General features: G+C 38.0%; 1 protein-coding gene across 4 annotated transcripts in view; it reads left to right on the top strand.

Moving 5' to 3' along the window:
- The first annotated feature begins 9,395 nt into the window (after nucleotides 1-9,395).
- The window catches only part of LOC108620964 (trophoblast glycoprotein), a 47,821-nt gene continuing 36,629 nt past the window's right edge, over nucleotides 9,396-20,587 (top strand). For 3 of the 4 annotated variants that reach the window (XR_016271612.1, XM_089476346.1, XM_089476345.1), the window contains exons 1-2: nucleotides 9,396-10,029; nucleotides 15,053-15,141. The gene's annotated coding sequence lies outside the window, so the exon portion shown is untranslated. The remainder of the gene's footprint in view (nucleotides 10,030-15,052; nucleotides 15,142-20,587) is intronic. The other variant, XM_089476347.1, reaches the window with a different exon arrangement.

The following is a 20,587-nucleotide window of genomic DNA, read 5'->3' as shown; positions in this document are numbered from 1 at the left end:
TATAAAATATTATTTAAAAGATATTTAATAAGCTTTAAAAGTTGGTAGCTTAATTAGGTTTTTAAAAAATGTTTAATTGATCAAAACTGGCTAAAGTTTTCTTATTATATTAAATAAAATTGTATTTGTATTCTGAAGAAGATTCTTACTGAATATTGCTTAGTTAGACTTTACTGTAGGTTAATTGTAATTTTGAGCTTCACCATAAAAAATGTAGTGTGGTTTATATTTAATTTCGACTTCTGTTCTTGTATATTATTTGAGAGCTTCTTTGCGGCTTCATTCGAATTGGCTATCATCTTTTATGTGGCTGTGTGTGGTGCGTCATAAAAATGTAATTTCAATTGTTTTCACGCACAGGTAAATTCATTAAAATTTTAAAGCCAAGTACAGTTGGCATAAAATAACATTGTACCGGCGAGTTGACAGCTTTTATAAGTCAACTCGATGTCAGCCGTCGACTATTTAATAGCTCCACAAAATATATTCTGTTTATTTTCGCCTCATATACGAACATTAAAAAAAAAAAATAAGTAAGAAGACTCTAGTCGAGACTGCTCGACTAGGAGATACCCTTAGCCCTCCAATCTGATATTCTAATCACTCTGCACTTATTTTAGGCACACATACATACACACGCACGTATTAGAACGCGCTCTGCTAACTGTGCAATAAGCAGCGACTGCGCTTGGGCTGCGCTGCAGTGTGGGCAACATTATAAGAATTTATTTGTTGAATAATTTAATTTCTAGACGTACAATCTTCAGAACATAATCATAATGCTCAAATGTATGTACATTCCAAAGCACAAGTCTCTAGTATTTGAAATACGCTTTTTACAAAGGTGAGGGTGAGAGGATGGAAATAGGAGTGGGGGGTAAATTTTAACAATTTTAACAAAAATCGAAATTGTATAAAATATATATAAGTTTACATTCAAAATTTGGAAGCTCTAGCTCTAAAGGTGTAGGAGATATAATTAAATAAGTAGCTTTCGGTAAGGTTTTTAATCGATAATAAAATATACGCGGACCTAGGAATAAAATTTTCAAGTCTCTAGCTCTTATATCTTCTGAGATCGACGCGTTCATACATACGGACGAACGGACAGGGCCAAATCGATCAAGAATATATATAGTTTGTGGGCTCTGCCACGCCTCCTTCTGCCTGTTACATACTATTAACAAAACCATTATACCCTGATTTCCCATTTTTAATGGGTTCAGGGTATATCAAAATATTTTTAATAGCGTCATATTTTGCGTGCCAGTTTAGTTGACACTAAAAATAAATCAAATTGGCTTACACACAAAATATATACAAATGTGTATATATATATATATATAAAGATAAACCCAAAGAACTCATCAACGAGGCGGCAAATCCGACAACGCAGCGACGCCCGAAAAAAAGAGAAAAAATAAATCCAAAATAAAAAAAAAAAAATAAAAATTCCTACGAAATTTATGAGTCAATGGATATTTTATTAATAGTTTAGAATGTTTTGGCCTCAAGTCTTCAAACTGCAAGAATCACATCAGAAAGTGCGATAAAAAATCCGAAAAATCTCTTCAATATTTATGGCACATTAAATGCAAAAGGCAAACAACTGTGTCACCTCTGTCACCCTTCATTCCGGCACTGAGCAGTCCTGCCAGGCCCTCAATAAGGGGTTAAAGTATGGGTTCCCTTTGCGTCGGCACACGACATGCATCATAATAATATCGAGCGGGGGACTCACAGCAATCCATATAATAATAATAATAAAAATATGACACGAATTCCAGTTGGTAAAACACAACATATTACATAGGCCCCTGTCACGGTCGGCCGACTGAGTAACTCAACTCCACGCATGCCCAGGCACCACCCACCCACAGCCACGTCGAGAATCCTCAGTCTGAACTTGATTTTGACTTTACGCCGGAGAAGCCAGCTAATGGAATAAGTGAAACAGAGGAACGAGTTAAGTCTGCCTGGTATATAATATATAAACCTACATATATAATATATGTTTGTATATATGTGTGTATGTGTTGCTGTATACATATTTAAGCTTTGCAGAGTCTCAGACAAGTCAATACTCTATAAGACAATATGATAAGCTTATGCTTAAGCTGAAACAAAATTGAATTTGTCAACTACACAATATGCGTATTTAATTTATTTATACACTAAAAAAAAGTAGACAATTATTTTAATTTTTTTATTAAATGTTCATTTTTGCTCTCTATTGTTCGTATAATTATTTATATTTATTTATGAACAAGAAAACAGTTGATAATCAGTTTACAGAGTATATTGGTACAGGGTATTTAATGTTGCTTTTTGCTTCTTCCTGTGGAACTTCCGCTCAAAGATGGTAGCAATTATCTATATAGATTTATATCTACAAATATGTATGTCTTTGCTTATATCTATCTTTCTCTATAGTTTCATTTCTCGATATTAATATCATTTTCTTGATCAATTTCTTCCTCTTTCTGTCAAGCTTAACCGTTTGCAAAGATGCTTTATGTATCTGACGTTGTCACTCGATGCTAATCTAGTGCACTTTAAATAACTCGCAATCAGCATTTGAAAAACAAATCCGCTTGCACGTCCCTGCCCTGTGCTAGCGACACAGTCAGACAGGCGCACATACTCTCTCTCCCTCTCACCATCTCACTCTCTCTCTCTCTCCCCTTCTCCATTGAACACACTCTATGCTCAGCACGATAAACCGGAAGTGCTTGACGCTTTTGCATATCCTCAAGTGCCACTAAGTGGTGCTATTGCTTTCATTTGTGTGCGGCTTATCGCACTCTAACTCAAACAGCGCTACAACTCCTCTCTCGCCTCCCATTACCCGCCCCTCCCCCTGGCCACGTCTGCCTCCCCTGTGTCATGTGCACAAGTGTTTGTAACTGTTCCATGGTAGTTTTTCCCGGTTTTGCAACAACTTTTTTTGTTGCTTTTATTTTATTTTCCTATTTTTTTCTGTATTTTGTATCGCTGACCATGACAGCTTTTACCCGTAAAACCCTTTGCTCGGGTCCTGGCCATGGCCAACTGTCCAGAACATAAATGACATTTATATTGGTTATAGAACGTATTTGAAGAAAGTGTTGTTATTGTTGTTCTTTTGTGTTGTTGTTATTGCCGTTGTTGTTGTTGTTGTTGTATTGTGTGTACGTGCGACCATTTTGGCCCATAAAAGCGTTACAATAACATGCATTGTTTACGACACAGACGTTGGCCAAAAAGGTCAAGTTATGAAAAATGACAGCAACAACAATCGCAACAATAACAACAGCAATAACAGCTCAAGTAATGTGGAAGATTTCTGCTTGCCAAACTTTTCGCAATATTGCCAAAAACAAAACCCCTAAAATCAAAATTAAATGAAAAATACTTACATATTCATGAGTCGCTTGGCCAACACGCCAAAAAGGCTGCAGTCAAATATATTGCGTATACGCAGCGTGGCGAGAGCAAACGAAAAGGTCCTAATGGAAGGTGACATATCTGTACGTGAGTGTGTAAGTGTATATGTGTGTGTGTGCGTGGTTAGGCTAAGCGCGTGCTTTTGGCATATTTGTGTGCCTACGCCATTCGCACAAATACACACATAGCATGCAGTCTGGCATTTAAAGCGCGCGCTGAACGATTTGGCTCATAAATCCATCGCCATGGCCAACACAAATAAACAAGGTTGGGGGCTTAGAGCGAGGCAGACAGTTCAAAACAGCAATAGTTGGATGGACAGATAACCAGAACATAGACACACACAGGCACACTAGCACACACACAGACACAGATAGATCCCTTGGAACATCCTCGCACAGGCACAGCCTCGCATGAAATTAAAAGCCACAGCCTAGCGCCTGACACGCGCTGATTAAAATCCCTTCAAATGTCCCGAAAATCGAACGTGTTAAGTTTATAGGCGCGTATTAGCTGATAGCTATCAGTACACTTTGAAAAATACTCGATAGAGATGAGATATTTCATATATGTGTATATCTAAAATATTAAAATTATAAATATTTATATTATTAAATAATATTGCAAATTTTCTTAACTAAGCGAATTCCTAAAATATTTATTATATTACTAGAATTTAGCTTTGATAGCACTCAGGCGATAAAATAAACATAGTTAAAGATATATTAAAGATATATTTATTTATTTCCAGCATAATAAATACTTTAAAATATACATACTATACTAATAAACTACGTATATACATACATGTTTTATATAATAGCATAGAGAACTGGTAGCGATGCTTATAACTTTGAAGTCTTGCATATTATCCTATATCTATTGCCAAGGATTCCAACGGCATGCCATTGGTCACAGCTGGCTTACTCCTGCTGCTGCCCATGCTCGACGGTTTGACGTTGGGGATGGTCGTAAATTCTTCAATGGTCTCCCGCAGACTAGTTGATTGTGTCTGGAAGTGGCCGTCAATAACATGTTCATATAAACATAAATATATTTTTTAGTAATTTAAATTATTGATTTATGATTTGAAAAATTCGATTGCTTTAAGTTGAATCAAGAAAGCTATTCGAGAAAATTATAATATTATTAGATTAGATTGGTGTAAGCATATTATTAAAGGAATTTAGGATTATTTGACTTGCAGTTGCAGTTGGTGTTGTTCTTGTGATATGGATATGGTATGAAGCCAATTAAAACCGTATTTTATTGACATAACACAGGTTAGCCGCAAGCTGCATTCTTGATAGTAATAAAGTTTTAATTATGTTTTAGGTGTAAAGTCTAAGCATTTATGTTTAAGATAAAAAGTGAATGCAATTTTTGGTCCATCTTTTAATTCAATTGATTTTCAAATTTATGATGTTATGCAACATGTTATGATGTTATGGTTCTTTCTTTAATTCCAAATATATAGATAGGTATATATAGGTAAATATTCTACTTTAATTTTGCATCCTAAAATTAATTGAATTCAAGTTTCGTCTCTGTCCTATCACAGTGTATTTGTGTGCTCCGAAATATTTGATTTGTTTGTTGTTTCTTTTGCTCCAGCCAACATTTTGGCCGTGTGACCTAACTGGCTATAGATTTGTGTATATTTTCTCGATGTTTTGTTTTTTGTTATTTTTCAGGGCTGCAGCCCTTTTGGCCAACGCAAGCAAGGCAAGAGCTGCCCAAAAGTCAGTCATGCATGGGGCGTTTGTGACCCAAACAAATATACTTTAAATAGCTTTGGGCCCTCGGGCGAATTTGTCCTTTTTTTTTGTTTCTGCTGCGGGGTGCCTAAATCATATTAATGAATTTTCTTTTGGTCATGTTTGGACTGTAGTGGCACATTAATTATGCAAAATTAAATTTTATATCGTCGCATTAAAGAGAAGCAACAAAAACTGAATGGGACTGAGAAGGGTCCAAAAAGGGATGCCTCGACGCCTTTGCTGGCTGGGCATTTTTTTTATCGCGCGGCTTATTCAAATTTATGAATTGAAAAAATATTAAATGCCAGCAGAGCGAGACGTAATCCGTTTGGGTCATTAGGATGCAATGCGTTTTTTCTCCTTTCACACATACACACACACACGCACATCCGTGGGCAGCTGTGACTGTGGCTTAAGCGGCTTGCATGGCTCCACGTCCAATTTAAAGTCCTCAGCCCTGGACCTCATTACCCCACAGTACAGAGTAGTGTGTGTGGTTTTTGCAAACTTTAATATTTAGTGTTTATCTACAGCCGTTTCATAAATCATGTCAATTTGCTGGACGTGAACCGGCGCCAAAACGCGCTGTAACTTTGTCGGCAGACAAACCCAAAAATGTAAGCAAGCCAGGCAAAACGGTCTAATTGGACCGCAGCTGGCAGATGCGTCCAATAACAATGGCCAGAGTATGATCTGCGGGAAATGCGTATAAATTGCAATTCATGCGCTGTGCGTCGGTAATGAGCGCAAATGACGCAGCCAACGAGGCGCATGAGTGATAAACAGCTGTCGAGCCTGGAGCCAATGAATAGCCGAAAGCACAGGTCGACTAATTAACATAGGTGCTTAATGGCCCAATGCCAATTAACGGTAGTTAAACAATTGCCGTCTAGACTTTAAATTACGGCGCAGCTTAACAGGCAATTTAACAATTAGTTGCAGTTGCCAAGCAGATTTAACAAGAACTTTAAGTTGTGTATATTGTAAATTTAATATACTCAAGTGTTTACAGAATAGTTATTAGATTATAAAATGCATTTTTAAAACAATAAAAATACAAATAAATTAGCAAATTGATAAATAAGAATGCTGTATCAAACTAATTTTATTAAATACTATATTAACTAAGATTTATAGCCGAACTATTGCCTAGCACAACAGTTTGCTCCAAAGTCTTTAGGATTTCTCAATTGTTAAGCTCGTGCTCTATTTCAATCACACCTTCCTTCTCTGTCTCTCGCACTAGCCCTGTCCACCATTTAAGCCCCTAAGTTAAGAAGCTCTCGCTCTCTGCTGCAATTCTCTATAGCCGTCTATGGGCTTGATACGTGCCAGCCATTTAAGTAGAAGTTGCAGCCAATGGATCGACATAAGCCCAATAACTAAGCGCTCAATGGGCTCTATCTAGGTGTGTGTCGGTGCGTCACTGTCTGTGTGCGAATGTATTTGTGTGAGTGTGAGTGCCTGAGTGCGTTATACGGGCCAATTTGTGCACGACGCCGAGACCAATACGAAAACCGAATACGGGTCTGGTCTACGTTTCTGCATAACCTACAACATTTTTGGCTTAACCCCACTTGCCACGCCCAGTTTGGTTGGAGCCCAGTTAGTGTCTTGCCGGGACCAACATGTAGTTGCGATTTAAAGTTTTTTCCTGTTGCTGTCATTGGCAAATGTCTGTGGGCAATCAAGCTGCATGAGTGCATTTGGTGCCTGCTGCTGCACCTGCCACATTCTATCAGTCACCGTCCACACACACACACACACACACACACACACACACAGACACAGACACACGCGCACACATACGTATAGGAAACATGGCCCGCGAGCGTGCAGCATCATTAACGTGGCCGACTGTTCGTGCACAGCGTTCTAAGCCTTTCACTAACTGCTGTTGTCCTTGTTGATTGTGTTGCTTTGCAATCGGTTTTCGGCCCCACAAAAGGTGAACCAAGTCCTTTGTGCGCTGCTTTAATTATCGTTATCAATAAGCCAATGAAATGAAGCTACTAGCGACTCTCATTAGTCGAACTTACTCTAACTAAGACTAGATATTTATAACGTATATATGTACATATATAACGAGATGTATTATATGTATTGTAAATTAGCCTCATAGTCATAATAATATGGAAAATAATCATAACAATTTTATTTCTCTAAAAAAAATGTTGGATTCATGAAGGAATTTATTTTCGAATATAATAGAATATAAATAGAACAAGAGATATGATTAATTTATAAGCATTGAAATGAATTTGTGCATTCCATTTACAGTTTCAAAATTTAATTATAATATCCCTTTCATATTGTAGAAGCCTTCAGATGCAAAATGCAGGCACTGAAGGGAGCTTACGCTGCGTATGCGCAATCTGGGCTGAGGAATGCTGTTTGAAATTGTGGTATGACTGGAAATAGGTAATACTCAGCTTATTGCCAGTGCCAAATTGCTGTGTGCATATGCGATTGAATAGCCTTAAAATTTAAGTCTATTGCCTAGCTACCTACATATACATATGTATATATGCATGCACATGTATTTGTGTGCCCTGTTTGAGTGTGTGCCCATCAAAGCCTGCATAATTCGATTGAAAATTAAATTGTTATTAGTTTGCGCAACAGGCAATTGAATGTATTGAACACTGTGCTCCACTCCCAGTTATGGCCCGGCATAAAAGCTGCCTCATTAGCATAGAGACGATGCGACGCGTAGCAGCCGCAGTGTGGATGCCACACAAATTTACATGCAACACTAAAAATAACATAAATATTGCCGGGCGACAGCGGCAGGCGACAAACGGAAAAAAATATGTATATAAAAAAAATACAAAAACAAAATAACGAGAAAACGACAAAAAGTGAAGGAAGGCAAACAAACCGAGGCAGAGGAAAAACTACACACACAAAAAATGAAATTCAAATAAACCTTAAAATTGACTTAGCGACAGCAGCGACGCCGGCAGCGACGGCAACTGCGACAGCCACGGCGACAGCCGGCAGCATAAGAAATTAACACAAAATCAAAATACATAAAAATAAGAAAAAACGAGCGAAAAAGCAACAAAAATGCCAAAGCAAAAACGTCAACAGCGCTGTAGCTAAGCCAGCAGCAACAGCTAAGTACAAATCCCCGAGCTCGCACTTGTCGACGACTAGTAAATACCCTGGAAATAGGAGACCGGTCTGTTGTGCGTGTCCTGCTATTTGACTTCAGTGTGAAGTTTGAACTTTGGGCATTTGTTTTAGCATTACTCTAAATGACTGTTACCTAAATAGGTACTTTACTTACCATACTTATATATCTCCTCCAAAGTTGTATACGCTCACTGCAAAGTGCTCTCATGCTGCCTCATATTGCTATTGCTGAATTTGGTGTTGGCTGCGGCAATGCCAACATGTAATCAAGCTAATGCAGCGCATCGAACTTGAACATGTTGCAAGCGAGAGTCGACTCTGAAGTTGCAGCGCGGTGTGTGTGTATGTGTGAGGGCTAGCCAGCTAGTTTTAAGATTTGTTTTCTATTTATTATTATTATTTGGTTTATTTTAATATTAGCCTGTATTAGTTGTTTAAATATATTTTTGAATTTTCTGATTTTCATTCCAATAAAAAAACTTTAAAACCTTTTAAAGAAAATATTTAATATTTAATAAAATATTTTAATTGATTGATGTGTAATAGTAATAATAATAATATTACTGTCTTTATAATACATAATTCTTTATAAAGTCATCTATAATTTAAAAAAGCATTTTTTTTATGAAAAAAAAAAAAATCGAAGTATTATTATTCCGTCAGTTATTTTAATATTATTATTATTATAATTCTAATATTATATTATTACATACATATATAAAATATTATGTCTATGATAATACAAATTATTCTTAATACACTAACGCTTAGATTAAGTCCTTTTCCATATAGCAAGATGCTAGCTCTATATTAAACTTCATCAATTGCGTTGTTGAAATAAATTGATTCATCTCTTTACAAAAGCTTCGTCCCACTGTGCCGTTCGTCGCGCTTAAAGCCGCTCTTCGTACCACCCACTCATACAACTGGAGTCACACACACACACACACACACACACACAGAGCGAGTCGCACACTCGCACACAAGCGAACAGCAAACAAGTTCTCGACCAAAGTTCAAACGCAACCTGGTTGGCGTTGGCTGCCGGCAATGGCGACGTCGACGCCAACGTCGCCGCCAGCTCAGCTCAGTTTGTTTATAAATTTTGTGCTGTGCGGACGTCAGCGCATCGCTGTGTCGCTCTCTCTCTCGCATACTCGCATACTCGTTTTGTCGTCTTCGCGCGTGGCGCGTTAACTGCCTGACCTCCCTCCCAGCTCCTCGCACGCACACTTGCCGCCTACGCCAGAGCAAAAGGCGCGCACGACTAGTGAAGCACACAGGTTACACATACGTGCGTACACACGTGCATACATCTACATATATTCATCCACATATATGCGTGGCTGTGTGTGCGCTTGAGTTTTCGTCTATATTTGCATTTGTATATCGTGTTTACCGTGTGTCGCGTTGATTTCTTTTGTTTGCTGGCCAATTGTTGGGCTTAATTAATTGCAAGTAGCATATGGCTCAGCAGCAACAACAACTACCACAAACACATTGAGAGACTTCGAGTATATTTCGCAACAAATGAAAAGGTATTGAAAAAAGTGCTTACTTCTCCACCAATACACAAGCACAAAAGCCAGCAGAAGCAGAAGCAGAAAAAGCAAACAGCAGCAAACGAAGCAGCAGCAGCAGCAAAGGCAATACAAAACCAGTTTTCGACAACGCTGCAAGCAGCGCAGTCGCAGCGGCCAGCACGGTAAGTGTGTGTGAGTTGTTGTTTTATCGTCTGTCTGTGGCAGACGTCATCGTTGTCGCCGTTGCCGTTGTTGTCGCCGTCGCCGTCGCCGTTGCCCGCCCACACGCCCACGTTGAGTACGCCTCGCCTGCAAAACTGGCTTCAGCTCTGAAAATGTAACTTTAATTTGATTAAAGAACTGACTCAAAAAGCTCGATGACTCCACCATTGCCATCTCGCTCATTCGCACGGCACAGACTGCCAGAGCGGCGACAACTTGTTGAAAGAATTTTAATATTCCAACTAGTCAAACACACGCAAAAGACGCTGCCAAAGGAGAAAAATTCGAGTCGTCAGCAGTTGCTAAAGGACAAAGCATGGGGAATAATTTAAATCATGCTAAATTAAAAACAAAACTAATTTGCACAGTTTTGCAGTTGGCTCCAACTTTGTCTGCGCTGCTTCTGTTGACAGGAAAAAATACTCATTTGGACAGCCAGCAGAAAGAAGAGCAGCGGCAACTACATCAACAACAACAAAAAGAACTGCAATGGCAATAGCAACGGCAACAACAATAACAGCAACAACAACAACAAAATCCTGCTAGCAAACTTTTTAATTGTCAACTTTTAACCGAGTCGCAGCATCGACTCGACTCAACTCGAGTTTAGCCTAGGCCGAGAGTGCGACTCGAGTTCGTACTCAAAAGAGAAGCTTTCTGCAGTGTTTTAATGTAATTTTGTATTTTTTTTTTAGTTTTTATCTACATTCACTAATTGAAATCGAGTTTACTCGCTTCTCCTTGCATGCAGTGTATATATTCCTTTTGATAGACCCAAACTTTGCAGCGAATTTGTGTGAAATTATTTAAGAGCTCAATGAATAGAGCGAACTTTTAAGTTTACATTTAAAATGGAAATGTTAGAATAGCTGAAACAAATCCCAGAGAGAGCGTTAGCAATATAATCTTGTATGAACCTCATAGAGTAAATATACATAGTTTTTCTGCTGTTATTTATTTATGAGAAGATTGTATTCTTCCACAAATGAAATTGTAACTTTGTTAAAAAGAGCTATGGAATGTATGCCTTTGGCGCCTTATATGTATGTGTGTTTGCAGTTTATTTATAATTTATATTTGCATAATATATATATACATATCTAGTACAATAGAATTCTGATTAGATCATGCAATTGTTATGAAATTTTCACTCAGTGTAAGGCATAATATTTATTTAAATATATTTTTATTGTAATCACATTTGCGAGCTAATTCAATTTTCAATGTATATTAATAGAGATGTAGCTTCTAATACTCTAAGCTTCTCTCAGAATATGAATTCACTTATATTCAGGAAAATTTAATATTTATACAAAAGTTTTTTTTTATGTGTTTTAGCTAGAATATTCGTACATAAATCACAAATTACCTAATTAAAGTCCCCATGTGCTTCTGAAGCTTCTGTTAAGCTGTCATGTTCCCAGCACTTAAGTCATCTTAATGTGTTTTTAATTGCTGGCAGTTTCTTTGTACTATCTTTCAATTAGTCAACACTGAGTCAAGGCTTACAATAAGTAAAAGACAAATATGAATATTGAATGTACTTTTTGGCCAGAAAAAGCTCGCTCATAAAGCCGCAACTGTTGCTTTTTGTCATGTTAATTAATATTTTGCTATTATTATTGTTTGCCTCAAAGTTGTTGTTTTTTTAGTGCTTCATTTAAATACAGCTTTTACTTATCTCGAGTGCTAAGCTGACATATCAACTAAAAAGTCGACTTAAAGTAGAGTACAAGAAAATAAAATTAGAAAAATATTTTGGCAACACGGCATTTGGCTGGCATTAGCTAGAAGCTAGAGCCAAAGTAAGCAAAACTTTCTCTTACCGTTAGATTATATATGTATGTGCCTATTCGCATGCACATCCTGCCAGCCCGAGGAGCTCTGGCAAATATTCAACACTTTCGCCAGCCAAATATTTGAAATACATTTTGATGTCTACACTGAGCTTTGCATAATTTATGCATGTGTGCAAAAATGCTAATAACATGCGAAGCCATCACTCAGCTTCTCATTCGCTCGCTCTCTGCCTATCTCACCCGCACCCGCACCCTCTCACTCTCACTCTCTGTTATTTATCTTTCTGTCTGTTATGTGTTGGCTGCGTCCTTGCTGCCTGCCAGACAGTTTATATTTTTCAATCAGTGTCAGAGCTCTTGACAGCCTGTGATAAGTTTTATTGCCACATATTCCCAATGCGTAGGCTGCATTCTATAATTGCTTTCAATTTAATTAGAAGCCTTAACCCTAAATAAGTGAGGGTGCTGACAGATATATGCAAGATATAGGCTTTTATTTGATACTAAACTGAAAGTTTAGTTTAGCTAAAAAAAACATCCTATGTGATAATAATAGTATAATTTATTTCCTCTTATTTTAGTTTGTGAGTATTTGAAATTTTTTGACCTACGTTCCCAGATGTATTCCTAAAAAATCAAATGTGTAAAATTGATTCTAATCAATATTGAGGAAATCTTGAAAAAAATAACTATATTATTTTTATTTATTTATTAGAGATTAGAGTTTATATAAATTAAAAAATTACTTAAAACATAAAGCACTGGTAACTGGGGCAATAATATTACATATTATATATTCCGTATTCCATATTATTTGTAGTTATATTTCTCAACATATATGAAACTAAAAAAAAGTAATCTTTTTAGCCCTGACTGTCTGTTACAAACAGAGTCACATAGAAAACATGTCCAGATTTAGGCACAATGATTACAGAGAAAAATAAATGTAGGCCAAGTCCCGGATGAATTTCGTTCAAATAGAAACTAACAATATTGCAAAGTCAATGGCAATTTATAAATGTTAGTTTCAACTTTGTGTAACCAGTAAAAATATGTTCCTTAATTATTTCCCTTCAACAAATGTGTAAAAATATATTCTCATAAATAACAGCAGAAATTCTATGGCTAAACTTTGTCAGGTGACGACAGAGAAAGAACGAGTGAAAGAGAGAGAGAGAGAGAGAGGGAGAGAGAGAGACAGAAGGCGAGAGCGAGGGCAAACTATGCTGTAAATGACACTGCCCCAGTGGGGCGTCTCTTGGCTTTTGCCTCGGCTTTGTACTTGCAGATTGAAATGTAAATAGAAACCGAGCTCACAATATATATGCAAACATTTGTTAAGCCTGCGGCATGAGCCCGCCGAGCATTCAGTTGCGGTTACGTCAAGCACTTCTGGTTGGCCAGGTCCTAACGAGTCTCGAGTTTATAGAAAAAGTTTTCATCATGGAATCAATCGTCATGGAATCAATCGAGCGACAATTTTAAGTGTTCGAGCAATCGAAACGTATCGATAATTTACTTAAAACGGCAGCTGCAGACAACTTAACAAATGAATTCCGAAACTGCACTAGAAGTTGTTTTTGATCTTATCTAACATCTAAATAAGTAAACGGATGCCGAAAGATGTTGATGATCTGTTGAATTCATATTAGACTAAGTTGATTTATGCTACTATAATTTAAATACTTGATGATGATATATCAAAAATGGTTTTGGAATTTTGGGTGCAGTCCAGTGAGTAGCATAGGCTTTATATGCATTATTATTTTCTATTATTATCTGATCTGATCTGAGCTTAATATTTGTCACATTTAATGACTCCAAAAACAAACTGCTGAGAAATTATCATAACTATTAAAATACAAGACACGTACAAGGGGTATGATAACTGTCTTGTATATATATATATATATATATGTCTATGAATACTATATATACATTGACGAGGTCTTTGGCTGAATTGATTCAGAGCTGACTGCAGCTCGCAAATATTTTAACTATCTAGAAAAGTAGAAAAGTATCTTTATGAATCATCGTATGAACGGGTCGTGGCAGTTGGCTACAATAACTCAAGTAAATATTTAATATTAAAGTAAACGAAACGGAAATTAAATTTAAATAAATAAAAATTAAAGTCATGAGGAAATTCTCATGAAATATTTATATAAATTACCTAACAATTAATCACTGTGTATCTTAAAGATAAAATGGTTGCTCATATTTTCAATTTTTATGCCTTTTACTTTATTTTTGTACACATATTTTATATTTTTATTTACCCTCGTCTGTGGCGTGGAATATGTTTAAGCCAAAATAAGAAGAAAACAAGTAAGAAGGCTCCAGTCGAGACTGCTCGACTAGGAGATACCCTGAACCCTCCAAACTGATATTCTAATCATTCTGGACTTCTTTTATGCACACATACATACACATGCACGTATAAGCACGCGCTTTGCAAACTGCGCAGCTAGCAGCGGCTGCGCTTGGGCTGCACTGCAGTGTGGGCAATATAACGAGAATTTATTTGTTGAATAATTTCTTTTGTAGACATACGATCTTAATGAAACTTTTAGAGCGTAATCATATGGCTTAAATGTGTGTACATTTCAAAGCACAAGTCTCTAGTACTTGAAATGCGTTTTTTACAAATTGGGGGCGAAGGGGGCGTGGTATCCAAAATCTGTAAATTACAAAATCTTTGTATCCATTAACTTTATATACAACGCAAATTTGAAGTCTCCAGGTCTAAAAGTGTTCAAAATAAGCTGAAAAAACATTGTCGATTTTTCGATTATTCTCGATAAAAAAGTTATCGGATGAGTTATCGAAAAAATAAAGCAAACTTGTACTGCCTATGGTATACACGAGTATGCTTGCCAAATTTCAGCTCTCTAGCTCTTATATCTTCTGAGATCCTTTTGCTCATACGGACGGACGGACGGACGGACGGACGGACGGACAGACGGACAGGGCTATATCGACTCAGCTCGTCGTCCTGATCAAGAATATATATACTTTATGGGGTCTGCGATGATTCCTTCTGCCTGTTACATACTTTTCACAAAACCATTATACCCTGATTTCCCATTTTCAATGGGTTCAGGGTATAAAAAACAGGCATTTTAAACGAGGCGTCGAAACGAATTTATTTTATGACTCATGTGCGGCTTTTTGTATCTTGCAGCAAACAGCAATGCGAGTCAGCACAACTGCCACAACAACAGCAAGAACAACAACAACAACTGCAGCTTAATTGGCGCGCGTGTCAAAGAGGTGAGTTATAGACGAGGAGCCCCTGAACGAAAGCAAGCACAAAAACTGGCTACAAGTCTCGAGAATTGCGTTGTTAAAGATGCTTTGAAATGGAAAATGTCTGGAGGCAATGTGACTGCGGGGCATGCCACAAGTGGCTAACAGCTCCGCCACCTGGCGTCAGGTGTGGGCAAAACGTGCCCATAGCAAAACGTAGCAAATAGTGAGGCCTACTAATTGTCTCTTTTTTCGCAATTATACTCTAATATATATTGGCTAAAGAAGGGTATGCTTGATCCAAGGCAAAAAGTTGACCCTTGCTTTGGTAGGGTTCATTTATATTAATGATAGACTATTTCATTATAGAAGAGAATAAGCTGAAAGTAGAATGAAGTTAATCTATGGTACATATAGACCTCAATGTCATCGATAAAGTTATGGCACGCATCAATAACTTCGATGATTAGGGATCAATGTAAATATTATAAATTATAAAATGCATTATTTCAGTTGAGTCTTAATCATCGCAGCTATCTAATTATCTATTCATTTATTTTATTTACCGGGATCGGTTCGATATTGTCAAAATCTCGTATCTATTTCCAATTTGAACAATTTCAATTGGTTTAAAAGTAAGTAACTTACCCAATCTAGTTAGACGCTTGATTGCCTAGTATTATAAAATTAGCTAACTCACCAGGCAGGTATTTTCAGGTCGACTAACCTTGGCTTTTCCGTTGCTGCCTACTTTCTATGCATTACTTTTCCGTTTTTCCTTTTGTGGCCTGTCTACGGCTTATTTTGTAAATTACGGCGTCCTTACAGTCGGGGCCGATGTGGGTGGTTGCACGGAATGCGGGATATAAGCAGGAGGATTACAGCTGTCAGCTCCCCCTATGTGTGTGTGTGTGGGGAGGAGGCGGCGCCACCAGCTTCGTTGTCACATAATGCAACGCTTTTTGCCCACTATTGTGTGCGGTAGCCGTGTCTGGCTTGACTTTGGTCTGGGTAAGGTCAATGCTACAGGCGTCGGAGACAGGGAAGCGGAGTCGGAGTCGATGCCGATGCCGGAGTCGTAGCTGGAACTGCTGGCAGCTGCTGTAGTCGAGTGGTGCACCGAAATTTACATTTAATTAGACATAATTGTAGCAATTTATACGGCAATTTGTTTAAGGTTTACGGGTGTGGGGCGAATACTTTAAAGTGATTCATTGAATCGTAATTTTGTGGCGTGATATCTACGGCAATGCGCGAAACGTCCGGAAATAACATTTTAATTGCATTTTAAAATTAATTAGGCCTTGCTAATATCTATATCCAAAATTAACTGTTTGCGGGCTATTTGTGTTTCAGTAGTAGGTAGTAGTATAATGTTAGAAAGTAGATAAACTATGATAGATTGTACACTGCATCAAGGGGTTAAATAGGAAAACCTATTAAAAATTATTGTCTATAATTTTATTGTTCCCTTTTCGATTAAATATAAGCATAAGGGACTAGATCGAAGATTGTTTCAACTTTACGACATTTACAAACACTTTAGACAATTCGATTCCCCAAATTTGGTATTCTAAGCCCATAAATAATATGAAAAATTGTATTTGTGTATTTAGCAGCAAATTCCAAGCCTCCTGGACAAGTTTCTGGTTTAAACCACATTCTCCGTCAGTTGCACCTGGCTATTATTCATTAAAGTTTAACTCTACACACACACGCACACGCACGCAGTGCACTTCATCATTAGGGTATAGCAAAGTCCTGCCTCAGCCCACCTGAGCTCACCTGTTCGAAGTAATTTCCTAGCAAAACTATTTTCGTTGCTCAACTTTTGGTCTTAGCCAAATGCAGCCAGAAGCCGGCTGCTGGCTAAAAAGGTGGTACTTAACGGTGCCCCAACCCCTTGTTAAGGCCATCTCAATATTTGACTGGACTTAATTGCAATTCGATTTGAGTTTTAATTTAAATTTGAGCAAAATAACCACACAAATAAGAAGAAGAAGAGAAAAGCTATAGGCAGACACTGCTTTTCTATATGTGATAAAGGAAGGATTTTTCGTTTGGTTTGCTGCATTTTATTTAGTTTTTCTGCGAGCATTGCGATGGACTCGTTGTTGAAAACTTTTTGGACAGTTATCCTTGAAATTGTTCGTGACACGGGGCGTGGCGGCAGGGGGCAAGTGGCATGCATGTCCAGAGGCGTGGCAAACGGGGAGCGGTTCAGCACGCTTAATATTTGATTACCCGAAATACAGAGGCTGCAATATAGCAACTGTTTGCCAATGGCAAATACCAAAAGTCAGATGTTTGTTTATGCAGATCTCTTTCTCTCCCTCTCTCTCTCTCTCCCTCTCTCTCTATCTCTCTCTCTTTTGTATGTGTGTGCATTGCTTGCATTGCCTGAGGCTTGTCGACTGAGCAGGAGCTGAAACAAACAATTGTTAGTGGGCCACATCAATTTGTAGTCAGATTATTTATTTTGTTGCCGTCGTATAATTAGAGCATCCACTCGGCATTAATGAACTCAAACTAAAATGTTGATAATCAGAGTGCAAGTCTGAATAATAATTACAAATAAATGATCATGATTATTGCAATTAGGATTTCAGTTAACTAAAATTAAGTATATAATATATCATCTAATAGGAATCTACAAGATATTTCAAGGCAGCATACAGCCTGTATTCTATTTTCAGTGACATGCAGTACCACTTCAAGACCTTTTAAAATTTCAAGTTTTCCCTTGCTCTTCCAGCCGAGTGAATTATTCTCTCAAACTATAAATGAGCATTTCAGCAGCGATTTTCATTCATAGTTTATTTACTGTCCGATTCGCTCTCTGAATTATATATTTTCCCCCTCTCTATATGTGTGTGCTTCTTCAACTATGATTTTTCTCAATCACTTGAGCATTGATTTATTTGACCTTTGCTGCTTGTTCGGAAAAGTGCAACTGGTTCAGAGCTGCCATGCGCTACTGCAGTTCGCAATTTTAGCCTTCTTGCAGCAGCCTCGCTCTCGTGCCCCTCCATCAATAACTTGGACAGCTACTTCTTCTTCTTCTTCTCCTCTAAGTACGTTCTACCTAATGGCAAACATATTTGAGTACTTCCGGCTGTGCTCCCCCTCCCCCAGGCCAGGCTCCAGAGCAAGCTGTTTTTTCAACTTGAGCGATTTATTTGCTTTAACATGATGCAGGTCACAGCCAAGCACAGCGCCAGCCCCCGCCCTGCCCACAAATGCCCCTGTCATGGCCATAAAAACAAACCTAAAAGTCAATAGCGCAAAATATATAAACCCAAGCAAAACTCGTAAAAAATCATTTCTTATTTATTTGAGCGCTGAGCGCGAAATGAAATATTGCGCAAGCAATGAAATTACATTTTTCCTTCGTTTTTTGTGGGCGTCATTAGCGGTGCGGCTGCTGCGAGGAGGGCTAGCGTTGGCTGGGGTATGGAGGGGACACTGGAAAACGAGCGGAATGGAGCGGATTACGCCTGTCGATTCAGCGTAAATATTTGCACAAATCTAATGAGCACTTGTGGACCGCGCTCTAGGACTGCGAGAGCTCAGAGATGACGCCTGAAAATGTTTAGAAAATGATAACAAATAACCCCAAGTGAAATCAAGTATATAAAAATTGCAGTTGAATATAGTATGAGATACCCTGTAGCAGGGATTAAAAGAGAAATTTAAATGCTATTATCGACTATTCATTAGCGATTAGATATTCCTTAACGGAATTGTTAAATAGATAAGAGAGTTTACTTATTCCGTTTTTATAGGGAATGCTGCCTAGCATATATAATCTCATTTACTTTATTCCTATAGCAATAATTATTGTTCAGAGTAAAAAAAAAAAAAATAAATAAAGAAAACTAAGTTTATTATATAAGGATCCCAACAAATCGATATTTATCAATATAATTGCATTCTTCCCTTTGAGTTGAACGATAACACTTATCTACCAACATCACATTAAAGCCAATATTTATTTGCGCCCGTTTCATAAACAAACTCAACTTTAATATACCCCGCCTACCCATATATGTATGTAAGGTATAAGGTAAAAGGAATGAAAAGAGCAGACATAAAATTACGAGAATCTTTTACACATTTGCGGTACCAGCTCCCCGAGGCGTCGGCCCGCCTCTACCCCAGGCCTGATAAGAAACTTGAGCACTTTGTCTCACTACCTTGGCCCCGCCCACACTCAGCCTAGCTGCCCTTTAGGCCACAGCCACAGCCAGAGCCAGAGCCAGGGCCATAGAGTAAGGCAACTAACTTGGCTCGTTGCGCATTGTTCCATTGGCAACATGAAGTAGCTGTCCCCATCTCCGCTCCCCCCTGCCCATACACTATATCATGTTATCCACCCACTTGCACATGTGTTTTCCTTTTGGGCCATGGCCATTGTATATGGCAGCCATTGCCCCTGGCTCTGCACTCCACCATCACAATCTTAGTTATGAGCTTTCTGCTTGTTGTCCTTTGGCTGCCTCGGCCTGCTTCAGTCTGCTGTCTCATTGTGACTCGAGCTGAGCATTTTCGACTTTGTTTCATTCACAATTGAAGCGCAGAGATGGAATATTAATGGCTTACCAACTCATAAAGTTAATAGGTAGCCATATAATACTAATTTTTTAACTTATCGTCCAGTCCAGATACCCTTTCTTATGGCAATTTATATGCATATTCACTTTATTTGTCGAATTCCTTATCTGTGCCATGGCCATGACCCTTGCCAGTGCCAGCGAGAGTCAGCTTCATGGCACTTTATACATCCTTTTATGAAGTCCTTTTGCTTGTTGTTATTTATTATTTTTGACCACTGGCATTTCATTGTGCGTGTTAATACATTCCCAATTTTCGTTTTATTCTTTTTATCGCATTCCACTGCCTCATCGCTGCTTGCAATATTTTCGCCTGATTAATTTTTGAATTTCCGAGACAGAGAGGGACCGGTCTGTAGGGACCGTCGCTTGCTGAGACGTTTTCTCACGCGATTCCTTGCCTTCACGCTGGCTCCTTTTTCGGCCCTAATTGCATATTTTGGCCTTAAACGTTGCGATTATTATGTGCACGGTTCGTTGTTGTTGTTGTTGACTATGTTGTTGCTGTTGTTGCTGTTTCAGTCGTTCCTGAACTTATTAATTGTGTAATTTGGTTTGGTGTTGGCCCGGCCAATTTCAAAGGCCCATTAGAGCTGGCCAATTCACGTTCATGCACCGATACGCTTACGTTCATTTGCCTTTTTGTTTTGCTATTGCCCACCAGATTTCGTTTACAAATATATATGTATATGTACCATATATATATGTATATACATATATATGTACATTCAAAAAAGAACTGGCCATGCGTATCCAGTCGAGACATTTGAGCCGCTTAGTTTGACGCTGTTTGTGGCTTCATTTTAAGTTTTCCATTTAAATTTAAAATATTTAGATATGAAGCAATCACAAATTTG

The sequence above is a fragment of the Drosophila arizonae genome, chromosome 2, assembly GCF_054131065.1.
Source record: "Drosophila arizonae isolate 15081-1271.41 chromosome 2, UAZ_ARI_1.0, whole genome shotgun sequence".
Classification (NCBI taxonomy): domain Eukaryota; kingdom Metazoa; phylum Arthropoda; class Insecta; order Diptera; family Drosophilidae; genus Drosophila; species Drosophila arizonae.
This window is presented reverse-complemented; position numbering and strand designations above follow the sequence as displayed.